Here is an 18,199-nt window from a genome sequence, read left to right on the forward strand (position 1 = left end):
GATGCAACCCCAACAACCTGGATATAATATTCAAGTGTTTACCTGGAGCTTCTTGCTGATATTCCCTGGCAGAAGGCCAGTGAAGAATATGAATTTGATTTAAGGGCTGCAAAAGAACGTCTAGACAGTGATCACTACGGTTTTGTCGAGGTCAAGTAGCGAATTATTGAATATCTAGCTGTTCGCAAGGTGACCATTTATGTAGTCTTTATTGCTCTGATTATTTTAATGTTTGGCATTTAGAATTTAATGCTCATATGTTGGTTACTTTGCATTGCTGCTCAAACCAGATGCCAGATTCCCTGTGTTGTGCTTTGTTGGCCCACCAGGTGTTGAAAAAACATCTTTGGCATCATCTATTGCTGCTGCTTTGGGCAGAAAATTTATACTCATATCCCTTGGTGGTGTGAAGGATGACGCTGATATTCGAGGGCATAGGAGGACATACAGTGCAAGCATGCCAGGGAGACTCATTGATGGATTAAAGGTATATCGTATATATATACGGAAATTCTATAATGACTGCAGGCATACAATGCCTTCAGAGTCTTGACCGTTGGATGAGATATATTTGATCTAACGGTTGAGAAAAAAAACAAGGGCTGAATCGGTAGCCCATAATGAGAGAGAAAGAGGTAACTGAACAAAACAAAAGAAATCCTTCTGAGTCAGAGCAAACAAAAAACGCAAATCTCATCCGCTTCTTTACCCTCTCTCTCCCACACCCTTTCTCCGATCAAAACCCAGCCGGCCGGCGGCAACGTTGACAAAATCGGCCCCAAATATTCGTCTACCACTTACCATGTTGAAATCGATGAACCGATTGAACTTCGTGTTGGCCATCCGCCTTCTCCGGCGGAGTTGCGACACCGACCACCCAAGACATCGTCCTCTCGACACACTGATCGTCTGGGTGTCCTTCTTTAGACCTAAAATTCAATCATGAAGGAGAATCAAAGGAGAACAGATCCAACCCCTTCGCCGGCGATCTGAGTTTTCTGGCGGCTTCGAGGTCTCTCTCGGGGATCAGGTATCAGGTCATGGTCACTACCGGATCATTACAGAGGTATAATTGCGTCCTCATAGAGAGATTTTGAATCTTGTCAATTACCTTGCAATGGCTTTCTGAAATTTGTGTATTTAAATTCTCTTACTTGTATGGATTTCAGAGGAATTGGTTTTTCTTGCTATGCCAGAAAATGTAATTGGTTTTTTCGCCGATTTGGGTTTTCACATATAGCAGCACAGAGTCCAGGAGGAAGATCTGTTGGTATGTTTTTTTCTATCCTTAAACTGGATACATGTTGGTATGTATGGGTACAGTTTTGAATGCTGCCTTGATGCAGGAATATATGATATGTGCAACTATGTGTACCTGCATTACCTGTACTGTTACGTTCTTTGAATCTAGTGTTATCAGGGAGATAAAAATTGTCTGAAGTTTTAGTTTTGTGTATGTTTGTTCTGGAGTTCAAGGCTAATCCCGCATCTTATTTTTCCTATTATTTGTGTAGATAGCATATTTCCTATGGCCATGTGCTTGCTCTTCTCTAATCTGCTGATGTTGATGCTTTTTTCTATTGTTATTGAAAGACCAATTTTATATTTTAGTTCAAGGTTTTAATAGAAGAAAATGGTAGATTGGATCAGTGCCTGTAATCAACCAATTCTTAGTAGGGCATTACAATTTCTGGCTTACTTTATTGGCTCCATTTCTAATTGGTTATTTCTTAAATAATAAATTTGTATTAAAGATTTCTTTCCCATCTAAGCATTGTAGTATTTTACAATGCTTAGATACATCCTTTTGGGTCCTGTACTCGGGTATTGTAGATCACTGCAAGTAGTGAAAACTACATGCTATAGGACCTTACATATAATTGCTTAAATGGTTTTTGTACCTTTGTGATTGATACAAAAACATGCCACTGGACCTCTTCTTTTATTCTGTGATAGCATGACATGTTATCGACCTGTTTGAATTGCATATGTGGTTCAATTTTAATTCATATTTTGAAGCATTATGTATAGCATCATCTATTAACTCATCAAAATATGTTCAGATATTCAATGCAGGATTGTTTCAAACTGCAACTGAGCATAAGGAACAGATTCATGGTAATTCATTTATTTTAATCTCTGAGAGTTCAACAATTGACCTCCACACCTCTAGGTTTCATGAAATGCGGAGCTCCTGTCTTAATGCTCCCTTTATGTTTGTCATCTCATGTTTCTTTACAAGATTCTACATTTTTTTTTTTGAAGTAAATGATTATATGTGATACTGAATTTATTCTTATGAGATTGTTACAAGAATGCTGCAAAAACATTCTATGATGAATTGTGATGGAGATATGGTATCAGCTACACTGGTCAAATTCATGACTAAAAATTGGATTTTTGGCCCAGAGATGAAGTTACCATTCTCTTGATGTTTGGTTCAAGAAAATGGTAACTTGAATCAACAAAATGGTAACTTACCAATTTTTAACAAAAAGTTACCATTTCTTGAGAAAAAAAATCAAGAAAATGGTAACTTTGGTCAAGGTTGGGCTTGGTTACCACTTTCTTGATCGAAGTTACCATTTTCTTGATCGAACGATCAAGAAAGTGGTAACGTTTTTTACCCCACTGATTTGCTTACCAGTTTCTTGAGGATTGGTTCAAGAAAATGGTAACTTGGGTCAAGAGAATGGTAACTTACCATTTCTTGAAAAAAAGTTACCATTTCTTGAGAAAAATAATCAAGAAAATGATAACTTTGGTCAAGATTTGGCTTCGTTACCACTCTTGACTGAGGTTACCAATTTCTTGATCGAACAATCAAGAAAGTTGTAACATTTTTTTGCCCCACTGATTTGGTTACCATTTTCTTGAGGTTTGGTTCAACAAAATTGTAACTTCGATCAATAAAATGGTAACTTACCATTTATTGAGCTAAAGTTACCATTTCTTGAGGAAATAAATCAAGCAAATGGTAACTTTGGTCAAGATTGGGCTTGGTTACCACATTTTTGAACCAAGTTACCATTTTCTTGATCAAACAATCAAGAAAGTGGTAACATTTTTTGCCCCACTGATTTGGTTACCATTTTCTTGATGTTTGGTTCAAGAAAATGGTAACTTTGATCAAGAAAATGGTAACTTACCATTTCTTGAGAAAAAGTTACCATTTCTTGAGAAAAAAATCAAGAAAATGGTAACTTTGGTCAAGTTTGGGCTTGGTTACCACTTTCTTAATCAAAGTTACCATTTTCTTGATCAAACAATCAAGAAAGTGGTAACGTTTTTTGCTTGGCTAATTTGGTTACCATTTTCTTGAGGATTGGTTCAAGAAAAAGGTAACTTACCATTTCTTGAGAAAAAATTACCATTTCTTGAGGAAAAAAATCAAGAAAATGGTAACTTTGATCAAGGTTGAGATTTGTTACCACATTCTTGAACCAAGTTACCATTTTCTTGATCGAACGATCAAGAAAGTAGTAACGTTTTTTGATTGGCTGATTTGGTTACCATTTTCTTGAGAATTGGTTCAGGAAAATGGTAACTTGAATCAAGAAAATGGTAACTTACCATTTTTTGAGGAAAAAAATCAAGAAAGTGGTAACTTTGGTGAAGATTGGGCTTCGTTACCACATTCTTGAACCAAGTTACCATTTTCTTGATCGAATGATCAAGAAAGTGGTAACGTTTTTTGCCCCACTGATTTGGTTACCATTTTCTTGAGGATTAGTTCAAGAAAATGGTAACTTGGATCAAGAAAATGGTAACTTACCATTTCTTGAGAAAAAGTTACCATTTCTTGAGAAAAAAAAATCAAGAAAATGGTAACTTTGGTCAAGATTGGGCTTGGTTACCATATTCTTGAATCAAGTTACCATTTTCTTGATCGAACGATCAAGAAAGTGGTAACGTTTTTTGCCTCACTGATTTGTTACCATTTTCTTGATGTTTGGTTCAAGAATATGGTAACTTTGATCAAGAAAATGGTAACTTACCATTTCTTGAGAACAAGTAACCATTTCTTGGGGAAAAAATTCAAAAAAATGGTAATTTTGGTCATGATTGGGCTTGGTTACCACATTCTTGAACCAAGTTACCATTTTCTTGATCGAACGATCAAAAAAGTGGTAACTTGGTTTGAGGCAAGGTTTTGGTTACCATTTTCTTGATGTTTGGTTCAATAAAATGGTAACTTCGATCAAGAATATGGTAAGTTACCACATCTTGATCAAGAGTTGCTATTATCTTGAGGGATGCATCAACAAAATGGTAAAACTTGTTTACCAGTTCAGCAGGTTATCTATTTTTTTTTTTGGATGTGGAGGCATTGTATGCCTGCAGTCATTATAGAAGCTCCCATATATATATATACATTTTTTTTTTTTATAAAATATTTTTATGGACTTCTGTTATGATGTCCATATGCTTGCTATGAGGTGGTAATGGGTTCAATGGTCTCAGTCATAATGAAATGCTATGTGTAAGAAATCCTAGTGGACTAATGATTGATAAATCTGGATACAACTAGGAGACTAAGCTTGCAGTTCAAGATAAAAGGCTATATTAGATTAATCCGGTTGTCCTTAATGATTTATGATTCAATCATAACAAGGACTAAGGGCCTGGAAGGTAGGGTGTTAGAATCCTATATGGACATGAATAAGGATTTCCTATACTACAGTTGTGTTGTTTTAGAATTGAGTAGTTCCTTTATGGGAGGACACCAATCAGATCATCACATATAAATAGGAGTAAGTCCCTGCTTTCACAGTATCGTTTTTGCATAAAGAACTCAGTCCCATATTGAGCTGCTATAAGGAATTCTGTTGAGAGGAGAAGGTTTACTCGATGGCATCAGGTAGGTGTTTTATATATATGTGTGATTAATCTATTCTAGGCTACAGATGTATTTCTTCATGTCTGTGAATATAGTCTAACATGTGGTATCAGAGCTTTTCACACACGTCTAGAAATCATCTTGTTGATTTGTGATTAATCAAATATGCAAATGACCTTGTTGATTTGTGATTAATCAAATATGCAAATACACGAGGAATTACTTGCTGCTGCGATGAAATACTTACTCTGTAATATATTTGCATGTACTGTGTATGAGTTATAAATCAATTGAAACCTTTGATTAAGTATTGTCTTGATTGATCTGTATGCCAGTATGTATTTAGAATCATTTGTTTTAGAAAAGTCTTTATATCTCTTTCATCTTCAAGATAGATATAAAATTTTATATACTGTTGCCATAACTATATATATATCTATGCTTGCAAACTGTGAGAATAAAAATTCGACTCTGGGGGTACTCGTTTCTATAATTCGGGCTTTTGGTTTTTTCAAATTTAAAAAAACCTTTTGAAATCAACTTGGGTCTTCTTCTTCGACTATAATTGGTTTCTTCTCTTGGTTGACGATATGTCCATATATGTGAGAATATATTTTCTTTTCTGCCGTGCGAAATTGGTTTATGCTATCAGGTGCCATACATCAGGTAAGTAAGAATCGAAAACTATAATTCCAGTTCTGTTTTCAATTTCTAGAGGCATACAAGGGGTGGCAATAGGTTTTAATTCCGCAAAAGCATGCTACCCTTTGTGTATTTTGCTGATATGGATTAATTGATTGTATATGTGTGTGTGTGTGTATATATATATATATATACATACTGGTTACAAACTATGAGCATAAATTTTTCGATTCTGGGAATTCTTTTAAGCTGATTTAATGTTTCTATGTTTCAATACTCATGAATTCTGGTTGTATATGATATATTATTGCTGCAATGATTGATTCTTGTTTGCTTATATGGGTGCCGGATCATATATACTGCCTTTTAATTCCATTCTTGAGTTTTTTATCAGACTCTGAAAATTAGTTTTCCATTAGAAAACATCTTAAGACTGTACTTCACAGATAATATAAACTTAAGGAGTTATCTTGATCACAGAACAAGAGTCTAGGAAGCTTAATAATTTGTATTGCCAAAGCAATGACTTTATTAAAACTTTCTAGACTAAAGAACAAGATCAAATTGTGATTCATACTTGATTAAGTAAATGGTTCTCCCAAAGGAGGTTTAAACTTTTACTTGATTTTGAATAGAGTTAGCATATTACAGTCTAGACAAAACATGTATTTTCTTTATAAATCTTTGCTACTGCCTAAAGGTGTTGAAAGTTTTATGATGCTAGATATGTTTTGTTGAAACTGGTTATATGGTTTTATCACTTTGTGTTCTCTGCCCAAAGGTGAGACTCAATGACAGACTTAAAGAGAATATGGGGTGAATTTTACTTGAATTTTGTTTTGATTTTTCAAAACTATTCTTGTTTTAAACTAAAGATTTCAAAACACTAAGACAAAACTACATTCTTTTCTACAGCATCTTCCCTTAACTTTGTCAACATAGAACCAATTAATGGAAACAATTTTAAAAGGTGGAAATAAGACCTAGAAATCTATCTAGGCCTAGCTGGGATGGTTTTAGCCTTAAGAGAGGATTTCTAGCAAAAGATTTGGGGCTTTAACTTGTCTTGATTGGCTTAAGATTAGTAAATTACGGCAAGGTGTGACAGTTGTCCTGTGATATCATGTGCACTTTTGTGCAAATTTTGTTTGAGCTAGTTATATTTCTTGTCCAAAGGTGTGATGTAACAACGCATGAATGAAGTTTTAGTTTCAAGAAAAATTTTCAGTCAAATTTGTTCTTGTTTTTTTTTTTTCTTTATTAGTTTTGCACTATCGTCTTATATTATACTGTTTGATTTATATAAATTATATTTTTGTTCTACGTATTCTGACCACATAATGCATCAGATTAATTTAATGGATCAGATTCTTTAGTGCAAATCAAATCTATATTAGTGAATTGGAAATCAAGATATTATGGCTATTTTGGTTTCAGCAGATTTATTTATATTTATCTAATGCCATCTAGCAGATTAGTTTGTCTATATATATAATTTGATAGATCATTGTGGTGTATAATATGTATGTGATTTGTTATATATTTTTTGGCTGTCATATATCATTATGTGTCCAGTGGTTATGCATAAGGAATTGTTGGGACTGATAAGCACAATTGAAGCTATTCTCGCATATTGATTGGTGTGCTTATATTTTATTTTGAGTCATGAACTCTTTGCTATGAATTATGCTTCCATTGAGTTAGGATCCTTATTTGGTTGTTTGGTACTTTTGTTTATTCTTGTACCTATAAGGAATTTTGGAATACATGTACAGTATACATTAAAGAAATTACCTAGATACATTGGTGTTATAAAGATACTTTTATTAGATCAAGAATGTTAAGGCTTATATTATTGCATATTGTTTGTTTAATCATCAAACACCATTCTTCAAGGGTCCTGAAAATGATGCATGAAGTGAATCTTATTTTTGCATATATAATATATGACCACTACTTGGTGTTAATATGTGTTTTGAATTTTGGGAAATCTAGTATGTTTCATGGCTTAATTGAAACTTAAATGATTAGCCTAATACATGTTCTTTAGGTTAATTTTGGCTGTTTAATTATGAATCTTTTGACAATGTTAATTTGCTTTTCATAAAGAACTTATCCAAAATTAAAGTTCTTTAGGTCTAGCAGAATAGTGGGAGTTATTTTTTTCGTTTATCATGTAAGGTTTTCATCTTAAATAAAGTAAGTAAGTCAAATAACTCATGTTTTGCATTAAGTCATTTTTTATGGATTTAATCAATGCGCGCTTAAGATTGTTTTTTTTTTTTTTTTTTTTTTTTCTGGTTTTGGGCTGATATTATTATCGATCGTATAATTGATGATAGTCCAAGTGGGAGAAATGTAAGAACATATATGGACTTATCACCAATTACTAAAGACTAAACATAATAATATATGAAGCCCTGCAGAATAAGTAAATTGATTAATTTCAAGGAGACCTAGTAAATGTAGGTTACTAGATTCTGCTATGAATAAAGATTTCTTATAACTCATTATCTTGTGCAATATTAGTTTGTTTTTATTTATGGATATTATAGCTCATAAAGTTTTCTGAGCATATAGCCTAAAGTTTGGATTTTACATACCAAATATTTATGTGCGAATAAGGTATTATACTGGGTATTTATGATATATCTATGTTTTACTCTAGAGTGGCCACATCATCTTGGATTATAAGGAGATTAAAATTTGCAATTAGTCATCTGATTGGTAACTTTTCCCCACAGGGAGGTTATTAGATATTAGATTAATTGGAATGAGATAATAAATTAAATTCTTTTATGCCAAACATGAATAGATTTATCATGAAATTCTTTTGAATGTATTAGTCTCTTTGTAAAGTTAATTCCTTGACAAATTATTAAAGTATTGTAATCTTTACCCACAAAAAGTTTACAATAATTTATGCACAAGTTACTGATTTCCTTAAAAGAAATAATTGTTTTTTGGAAATACATATAGGTCATGTTCTATAAGTTTAGTTTTGCTGTTATTTAGACATGAAGTCCTTTTGTGGAGACATATTGCAATTTTTTGTATTTATAGGTGTACATTAAGTACATGGCTACCATATGTATTATATTGAGCATGCTATTGATTGTTAAATATTGAACCTTTTTGGTTAAAGGGAGAGCGAAGCAAAATAGAAAGAGAAGCATAACCTTACTCACTACAGTGTACTTACTTAGAGCTCGGGTAAGGAAAGAAATTTATTTAAATTCATGTTGTTATTGTTTTAGATAATGTCACCTTCCAGATTGAGGTTGTGCTCTAATTTGCTGTCTCTTGTGACTTGGGTTTATCCATGCTTTGATTTGAGAAATAATGACTTACTTGATTGGTATAGGACACTTGGATTGGTAAGAACAAAATTATTTATTAAATTGTAAAGAGCTATACTCTCATCTGTAAAATAGTGCATGAGGAAGAATAGCAAATTGAAACAAAGCATGAGCACAAACAGTGTGGAGTAATAATAATGAATCCTTTTATTCATTATGTGATTGATACCTTACTTATCTAATTTTTGGCTTAGAGACAAAGTTAGGGATGGTGAAATCCATGTAGTCAACATTGACACACAACATGCTAACTGGCTTTTTCACCAAGACTATGCCTATAGGATTTTTCAAAAAACATGCTACCATAATGGGTGTTTTGGAGTCTTTTGATGTTGTAGACTAGTGGGAGTTTATAGTTTGGTTTCAAAAAATTTATTTTGATTTCAAGTTTAGCTATGAACTGTTTTAGTTACTGACTTTTGCAGATATGGTGTTTAATGCTTTTCAGTTGAGATATCACTTTGTCAGTATTATTGTTCGTTATATGAAGTTCATATTATTTGGTTGATATTCAAGTTTATTGAATTACAAATAAGGAATCAGTTTTATTTGAAGAAGATTCTATTTTGAATCAGTAAAGTGGACTGATGTGCTTATGGTTTTGAATCATTTTTAAAGTCTGTACATTGTTTAAATGTTCATTCAGATGACTGATATAGTTGTTTGATTTGCATTGGTGGTCATGGGATGCTTGCCTTTTCTGCGCTGCAAGATTTTTCTATGGTCCCATGTAATTCGGCAATTGCTCAAGTCATGTCACAGGTTCTAATCTGGTATAGCTTATATGTGATCACTAAGGCTGTGCTTGTTCTGTTATACTGGTGTTCTAGTTGTTCATTGATAATTAGTCCAAGTAGGAGAATGTAAGAAATCCTAGTGGACTAATGATTGATAAATCTGGATACAACTAGGAGACTAAGCTTGCAGTTCAAGATAAAGGGCTATATTAGATTAATCCGGTTGTCCTTAATGATTTATAATTCAATCATAACAAGGACTAAGGGCCTGGAAGGTAGGGTGTTAGAATCGTATATGGACATGAATAAGGATTTCCTATACTACAGTTGTGTTGTTTTAGAATTGAGTAGTTCCTTTATGGGAGAACACCAATCAGATCATCACATATAAATAGGAGTAAGTCCCTGCTCTCACAGTATCGTTTTTGCATAAAGAACTCAGTCCCTTATTGAGCTGCTATAAGGAATTCTGCTAAGAGGAGAAGGTTTTCTCGATGGCATCAGGTAGGTGTTTTATATATATGTGTGATTAATCTATTCTAGGCTACAGATGTATTTCTTCATGTCCGTGAATATAGTCTAACACTATGTTCTAAGGGAACCAAACCAACCAAAAAAACAAAAGGAGAAGACAAAATAGAGTACTTTGTAAATGATAAGCGATAATGTTTGAAAATTGGATCGATCACTGCCTTAGACAAACAAATTTCTAGATAGAAGAAGCCTCATTTTTCTTTTATTCTCTCTCTCTCTCTCTCCCTCTTCTTCCTCTCCCTTCCCTCTCTTCCTTTTTTAATCCCTATAATGGGTCTTATGAGGACTTTTGGATGCTTTTATTTGGGTTAGGGGAGACACACAACAACAAAAACAGCCCGTCCATACCCACACCACACCTAATTGAGAAATGAAATTGATGTAGCAGGCTAATATTTTTCTTACTTGATTTGTATTTCAGACAGTAGCTGTTTGCAATCCAGTCATGTTGCTAGATAAAATTGACAAGACAGGTTCTGACGTGTGTGGTGATCCAGCTTCAGCTCAACTAGAGGTTCTTGACCCTGAACAAAATAAAACATTCAATGATTAGTATCCTGTTCTCTGGCTAGACCCTATCTCAGTCTAAATTTTCATTGAAGTAATTGTTGGAAAAATAGGGTCTAATTGCAATATTTATAGATAAAAGTATAAACAATTAAATGTTAATTTAATGCATACTCATAAAATAAATTAAACATAAAAGAGTATAGAAAACCTTAATATTAGAACGAGGCTAGTATTTTATATTATGTCTTTAAGACGAGATTGCCCCTCACTGGTGCCTCAATGTTTGAATTAGCAATCGTCTCCCAAGATACAACGATCTTTCTTCTTGCGGAAGTAGCACTCCAATCCACAAGAAACGGCGAACACAGATTATATTGATCTCTCACAATAAGTAACTTTAAATAAAAACACAAATCACTATTGTCTCTACTTAAAAACTCTATTTTTGAAATGACAAATGGGCTGAGTATTTATAGAAGATTAAGTGCCTTTTTGGAAGGGTTGTGCCTGTTTAAGAAAGGTAACAGTAATACCCTTTTGTTTTAAGATACACCCATTCACAATTACTGTAATACCTTTTGTTCTAAGACACACTCATTCACAATTACTATAGCACATTAGGCACCTTTTCCAAATAGATGTCATTGTACCTATTCAAAAAAATATAAAATTGATATATGGCAAACAACTCCTAAATTTACTTTGTATTTTTTATTTATCCAAATAGAAAAATTAATAACTTAAATATTAAATTTTCCAACAGTAATCTGAAGTATACTGTCAATATGGTGTGACATGATGGTGTAGCTTAATATCAAGTTTTTTTCTTCCTCGATCCTTCCAATTACCAGTCTTATATTTTCATGTCTTATATATTCAAGTGATTCATATCAATTTTTTCTTATAAATTAATCCTTAACGACTTCAATTAATTCACCAAAAATCCTTATAACCTCAAATAACTTTTTAGGAATCTCCAAATTAATTTAGAAATTAAAATTTTGTTGGGTCTAACAATTCAACTTTCCTTTGTACTTTTTAAGTCCACGTTGAATAAAATTTTAATTTTTAGTGAAATTTGGGTCATGTCGTTACATAGAGAGGGAGAGAAAGGGAGAGAAAGAGAGGAAGCTAGGGATGCCTAACAGTTTGAGGCAAGATTGGCAACAGGGGTGGGAGTGCCTGGGGGTCGGGCTGGTGTTTTGGGTAAGCTAAAAACTTAAAAGGCAACTTTAACTTACAAGTAAACTTCTAGAAGGCTCAATAAAAAACTGAAACTAATATAAGCTCAATCTACCAAAAATAAAAATTGAAACTAACACAAGTTTAACCTACTTAAAATTAAAAACTGAAACTAACAAAAGCCCAACCTATCCAAAACAGCTTTAGCAAGCGTCAAACTAAAATTAAAAACTAAAATTGAAAATTGAAACTGCGAATTGAAACTGCATCAAAAAAACTAAAACTGCGATTGCAGATATATTTTCACTACACTTTGGACAAATATAAGTTTTATATACCAAAGAAACTAAGAAAATTAAAATTGCAAACTAAAACTGTGATTGTAGACATATTTTCACTATACTCGGCCCTGAGCATGGACGGCAGGGGTCACCGCCTAGGGACTGGCTTTTAGAGGGCCCAAAATTTAGGGTTTTTTTTTTAAAGTCCATTTTTAAAAATCTACTATTTATCCGGCCCATCCACTACAGTGAACTACTATAGTGGCCCACTTTTTAAAAAACCCAATGCTACAACTTGTAGCGCGCCACAATTTTTTTTTTTTTTAATGCCATTTTTTTTTCCTTCTTAAATTTTTTTTTTCTTCATTTCAGTGCCAATTGGTACACAAACTACCAAAAAAAATCATAATTTAGGTATTTTTCATTCCATAAACATGTTAAATAATAACCATCATAAAACACAAAAAATCAAGATGAGGCATCCATAATTGTAACGACCCGACACAAATTTCTACTAGAAATTTAAATTTTTATTTAACTATGGTTTTAAGAGGTTTTAAAGGATGTTAAATTGTATTTTAAAGATTTTGTGATTTATTTAGAGAAAATAAAAAGGGTTTTGATTTAATTTTGATTTATCTTTATTTATTTTTGTTTTTGTTTTAATGTGGGCTTGACCTAAAGTTGACTTTTAAAATAAATGGGGTTTTGATTTTGACTTTAGGTCCGTTGGATAGGTTTCGAGTCCACGATTTCATAGACACGTAGCACGTGTCGATCCGAGTTACGGTTTGAGAGATATGGGCATGTGAAGTGAAGGGCCATATTGTAAATTTATAAAAGTGGGATTTAAATACGAAGGGGGATTTCTCTCTTTAGAATTTTCTGTAACACTCTCTCCTCCCTCATTTTTCTCCCCCGCGTCTGCACCCCACCCTCACTCTCTCGCCTTCTCTCTTTTTTCCCGAACCACTCTCCCCCTCTCTTTTCTCACCGGCGTAGCCAGCTCCAGCCATCTTCCCGACGACCAAAGGCCGGCGACGAGTCCCTCTCATCGTCACCGACCCCACAGACCCGCCAGTTTTCTCCCTCTCCGTGACTCCCTCTTCTGCCTCCTCCACTGCGCGCGACCAACTCAGGCTAGCCCGGCCAATTCCGACCATAACAGGACCCGCCCAGGCCACCGGCGAGCCCTTCTCGCAGGCACCGATACCCCAACAGCCTCCCCCTTGCAGCCCAGCCCCCACACACGCGAGAACAAGGCCAGAGGAAACCCAGCCCGCTGCCATTGCTCTCCGGATTCCGGCCATCCCCCGTCGCCAATCAATGCTTTTTCCGGTGGGTTTTCTTTCTCTCCTACTGGGTTTTTCATTCCCTTATGTATTTGGTTGTTAAAAACTTGAAATTTGAAACTTGAAATTTGGGGGTTTAAAGCCAATTGGGGTATGCTTTGAAATTTGGTTTTGGAGATTGTTCTTGGTCTATTATTGGGCGATTTCCACCTCTTAGGAAGGATGATTGATGTTTAGGATCAAAATTTAGAGTAATTTAGAGGATTTTTGAATTATGGTTGTAGGATTCACTATGGTGGGTGGCGATGGCGGTGGTTCCGACCACTCAGCCGTCAATTCTTTAAGATGACTCGAAATCAAGACTCACATTAGTCGGTCGTTGTTTTGGATTGTTGGGTGCTACCCAAATTGACGACACTTCAATTTTGGGTGTTATTTGGATACTTTTGGTTACCGAAACGACTTTCGGACGAACTCCGACCGTGGTGTCCTATGCAAGAAGTTTTATTTGAGTAGAGTTGACGGATTAAAAAGTTTTGTGTGTTGTGGGTTCTGAGCCGGAAAGAATATATACTGATTTGGATTTATGGGCTTTAAGATGAAGTTGATTTTTACCATTGAAAATAGGGGGTTGAACGAAATACCTAGTTTTATACACACACTTTGTAATTGGTCGTTGAAGTCGAGACTAATAATATTATTTATTGTTTATTCTATAGGTGAGACGACCGTGGGCCTAGACGATCCGGCGGGGGATCGAAGCTAGGACTTTTCATTGTGAGTGGATTTTATTTTGCAAATACTCTTCTAAATTCATGTTTTACTCATTTGCTTATTGAATTTGTTTGAGAGATAATAGAAGTTGAATTGGATCTTTGACTTGGAATTAAAGTGTTTTCTTAAATTATGATTTTATTATTTAATTTGGTTATCATGAGTCTTGAATTAAAATGTTGATTGAGAGTTTGACATTTTCCTTATGAACATATGTGGTAAATTTCAATGGTTTAAGTATCGTTTGACATGGATTTGATTTGAGTTACTAATTTTATGAAGTTAAATGAGTAGTTTTAAACCGCCATATTAGTACCCCCTTTAGCAGGTATAGATTTGCTTTGCACTCGCCTAGAGATGACTCAGCGGTGTATGACCAGCACTTGCTCTGCACTTGCCTAGTTGGCGGTGTACGACCAGCATTCGTTCTGCACTTGCCTAGTTGGCGGTGTATGACCAGAATGACACTCGCCCTGTACTTGCCTAGTTGGCGGTGTACGACCAGCATTTGCTCTGCACTTGCCTAGTCGGCGGTGTATGACCAACATCACAGCATGTATAGATTTGCTCTGCACTTGCCTAGAGATGACTCGGCAGTGTATGACCAGCAGTTTCCCCGGGTACTAGTGTGGCGTGAGTTTTCAGTTGTGGAGTATTTTAAAGAATTATATTACACCAATAAATGTTTTAAATGACAGTTTTAGTAAGGCATTGCGTATTGTTTTAGATATTTTAACAGTTTTACAACTTGAGAGTATTAATTGTTTTTCAGAGTTTGATTTACGGTTCGAGGTGATTTAAAATGGATTTGAAAGAAGAGATTTTGAAAATATTTTGAAAGGTGGGTGATTTCAAAGAGTGATGTGAGGTTTTAGAGCTAAATGTGTTTTTGAAGGATTTTCTGAACAGGAAGATTTGCTTTGTTTTCGTTTCCATAAACCTGTCCACTCACTGAGTTTATCTCACAATTTATCTTGTTTTGTCTTAAATTGTCCCCCAGGTAATAGTTTCGGTGGAGGTCGAGCCGATCACGTCGAGGCATTTACGTCCACTTCCTTACTCAGACCTTGTAGGCTCCAATTTAACTTTGTAAATTCCTTGTAATAGAATAGTAGCTCTGAATACCACATTTAAATTTCTTAGATGGTTTTTCTTGAAATTGTTGGGTCTGAGACCCTTTTTGGTTGTGGTAGAGGTAGTTGAAGTTTTTAGAAGTGCTTTTACATGTTTTGAACTTTTTGGGTTAGTCTATTTTTAGGGGAGGTTCTGCCAAATTTTCGGTAGGATGTTCCTTGATTTTGGATCCCAACAGAATCTCTCCGGGTTTCAGGGTGGAATCCGAGGACAGTTCTGTCAATAATCATTAGCGTTTTAATAGTAAATATAATTGTTACTATCGAATAAGAATAATCACCTATTGTTACTATTGTTTAATAGTAACAATAACAATAAATTAGAGAATATAATTTAAACCCAATACAATCCTTGCGAAAGCATAAACAACCAAATGAATTATAAACCCATGATACAATTACAAAAAACTAAAATAGAAATAAACCCAAATCAATTACTGCTTGGCAGTAACAATCATAACCTCATTTACATATTGTTACTGATAAATATAATTGTTACTGTCGAATAGTAACAATTCATAACATTAATATTATTGTTGCTATGGAATAGTAACAATTACAAATCAATAAAAGTAGTTGTAAATCAGTAGTAATTTTAACATTATACTCCAGCAACACACAATATGAATGCCAACCAAGGCTAATGAAACAATTGAGGACTCAAAAATCTATTAGTTCATATTGAATACTGAGAAAACTCCTACCAAAAGATATATCAAATATATCTGAACATAAAAGTGGTAATCTTGTCATTTTGCGCAATTGGAGCAAAATGATTGTTATGATTCCCATAGTAATATTTTGACTTCCCATTTCATGGTGGGTGTTGAGAGGAGGATGTGTTGAGCATTATTTTAGGTGTAAATATATGACTGCAAAGTCATAAACTTTTGGGACATTCTTGTTCAATTAGACAGGTAGGAGAATCTATTTTGCACATGAAACATTGGTTAATTTATCTGAACTTAGTACTATACAAAGCAGTTGGACCTTGGAGGACAATAAAACCTCTGTTCTCGGTCTTCTAGCTACCACCAATTCTTATTATGATTGTATCTGTCCGACTCCAGTCTATAAAGGAAGCATATGGTCACTGTGAGAATAAAACCCAGAAGCAGAGTCATAAACAATCACTTTCCCATAATCTAATTAATCAGAGCTCCAATTGGGTTAACTTTACACCCACATTGTGTTCAATAAACACTATAGGACAACCCTCAAGCCCACAATTTTCTTTCAATCACAGGGGCATTCAATTGGCATGATTTAATCAACCCCAATTTAAAATTCAAAATTGAATCAATACCTGTAACGTCCCAATTTGGGATAGCCACAGCGGCACCCGTCTTAAGAATTCCCGAGAATATAATACTCGTATCTTGAGTGTTATAATCTCAAGATTTCTTAAAACGAGTTATGCCCTTTGTTTGATAGAATACGAGTTGGATCAGAGTTAAATCGCACACAGGATTTGATATAATTAAACACACTTTAAACTAGTTTATATTAAAAAGCCAACCCGTTAGGGTGACGAGTTCACAAAAGACCTTAAACAAAATTTTACAAAAGACCCCAACCAACACACTACAGATGTTTGAAATACATTACAACTTTAAAGGAAAGAAAATGACAACAACATAAAAGAAAGCAAGGTTCCAATGGTAGTACAAAAAGAACATGGTAAAGGACCTAGAGACCTTGCGGAAGCCAACCAAGATTCAGGAGTGCCACGCCCAAACTGATCAATCAAGATCGTCAAACCCAGGAACAGCTGCAAGAAAGCAGGTAGGGCGTAAGCATCACATACGTTCATAGCTTCCCCTCGAGGGACCCTGTCTAGGTTTGAAAATAGTAGGTTAAAATAAACATATAGATATATGGCTAGAAGAGAAAACAATTGGAAAAGATTCACCACAAAAACCAACAACAATAATGATAGTTTAATTTCCACAATCTTTGAGTATGAACATGCAGTCTTTTGCAAATGTTTTGTGAGTACTCAATAATTGAAACTCACCTGATGATCGACACACATTAATGAACAACTAAGATTACCAAGCAAAAGTTTGATACCGTAGCGAGAGTAGCCATCTCTGATTAGTACCTCATAAGCTAGCCTCCCTATCAGACATTCGACTAGCTCGTCCGAACAAATCCTTTCCGAAAGTTTAGGGAATCGAATCCAAGGTTATAAAAATACAACCCTTTACTCTCAAATCATCAATCAGTTAACACACGAAAATCCATACGATATGACAAGCAAAAACAATGCATTTTTGCACGCAACAATATTTATTATCATACATACACACAATAAAAGTCTCATAGACAGGGTGTGAGCACTACAAGAAAATAGGCCTTCGGCAATGATTGAAAGTCGTTGTCTAAAACTAGAAATTTGTTGCCTAAAACTATTGGCAACAAATTTTTACCGTTGCCATGGGCGTTGCCCTAGGACCCTTGCCAATAACTATAGGCAACGATTTTGACGGTCGTTGCTAATTTGGCAACGAATACTTTGTTGCGTATTGGGATCTGAAAAACCAAATTTGTGGAACATTGCGCAACGATCACTACGTTGCCTATTTTATTATGCAACATCATCGCCGTTGCATTGCATATTATATTACACAACACCATTGTCGTCGTTGCTAATAATTGCAATGAAATTTTATAGTGTTGCCTATGATATCAAGAATGTAAAGTGCAAGGATCATGGCGTTGCCTACTCTTCTTGGCAACTATATTATCGTTGTCTCTTCCCTCAAAAGGCAACATGGTTACCATTGCCTATTGAGGTGCACAGCGTGATTCCGTTTTTGAATTGGCAACGACTATTTTTTTAATTATCAATTATTTATTTTATTTAATTTTCATATATATAAATAATGTTATTATTTCAACATATATAAAAT

The 18,199-nt window shown here is 34.5% G+C and overlaps 1 long non-coding RNA gene across 1 annotated transcript; it reads left to right on the top strand.

Moving 5' to 3' along the window:
- The first annotated feature begins 13,047 nt into the window (after positions 1 to 13,047).
- Positions 13,048 to 15,247, top strand: LOC147280249 (uncharacterized). The gene is made up of 3 exons (XR_015123650.1): positions 13,048 to 13,423; positions 14,097 to 14,154; positions 15,152 to 15,247. It is a non-coding gene; the product is annotated as an uncharacterized LOC147280249 (long non-coding RNA).
- The last annotated feature ends 2,952 nt before the right edge of the window (positions 15,248 to 18,199 follow it).

Source organism: Dryas octopetala, chromosome 7, assembly GCF_963921425.1.
Source record: "Dryas octopetala chromosome 7, drDryOcto1.1, whole genome shotgun sequence".
Classification (NCBI taxonomy): Eukaryota; Viridiplantae; Streptophyta; class Magnoliopsida; order Rosales; family Rosaceae; genus Dryas; species Dryas octopetala.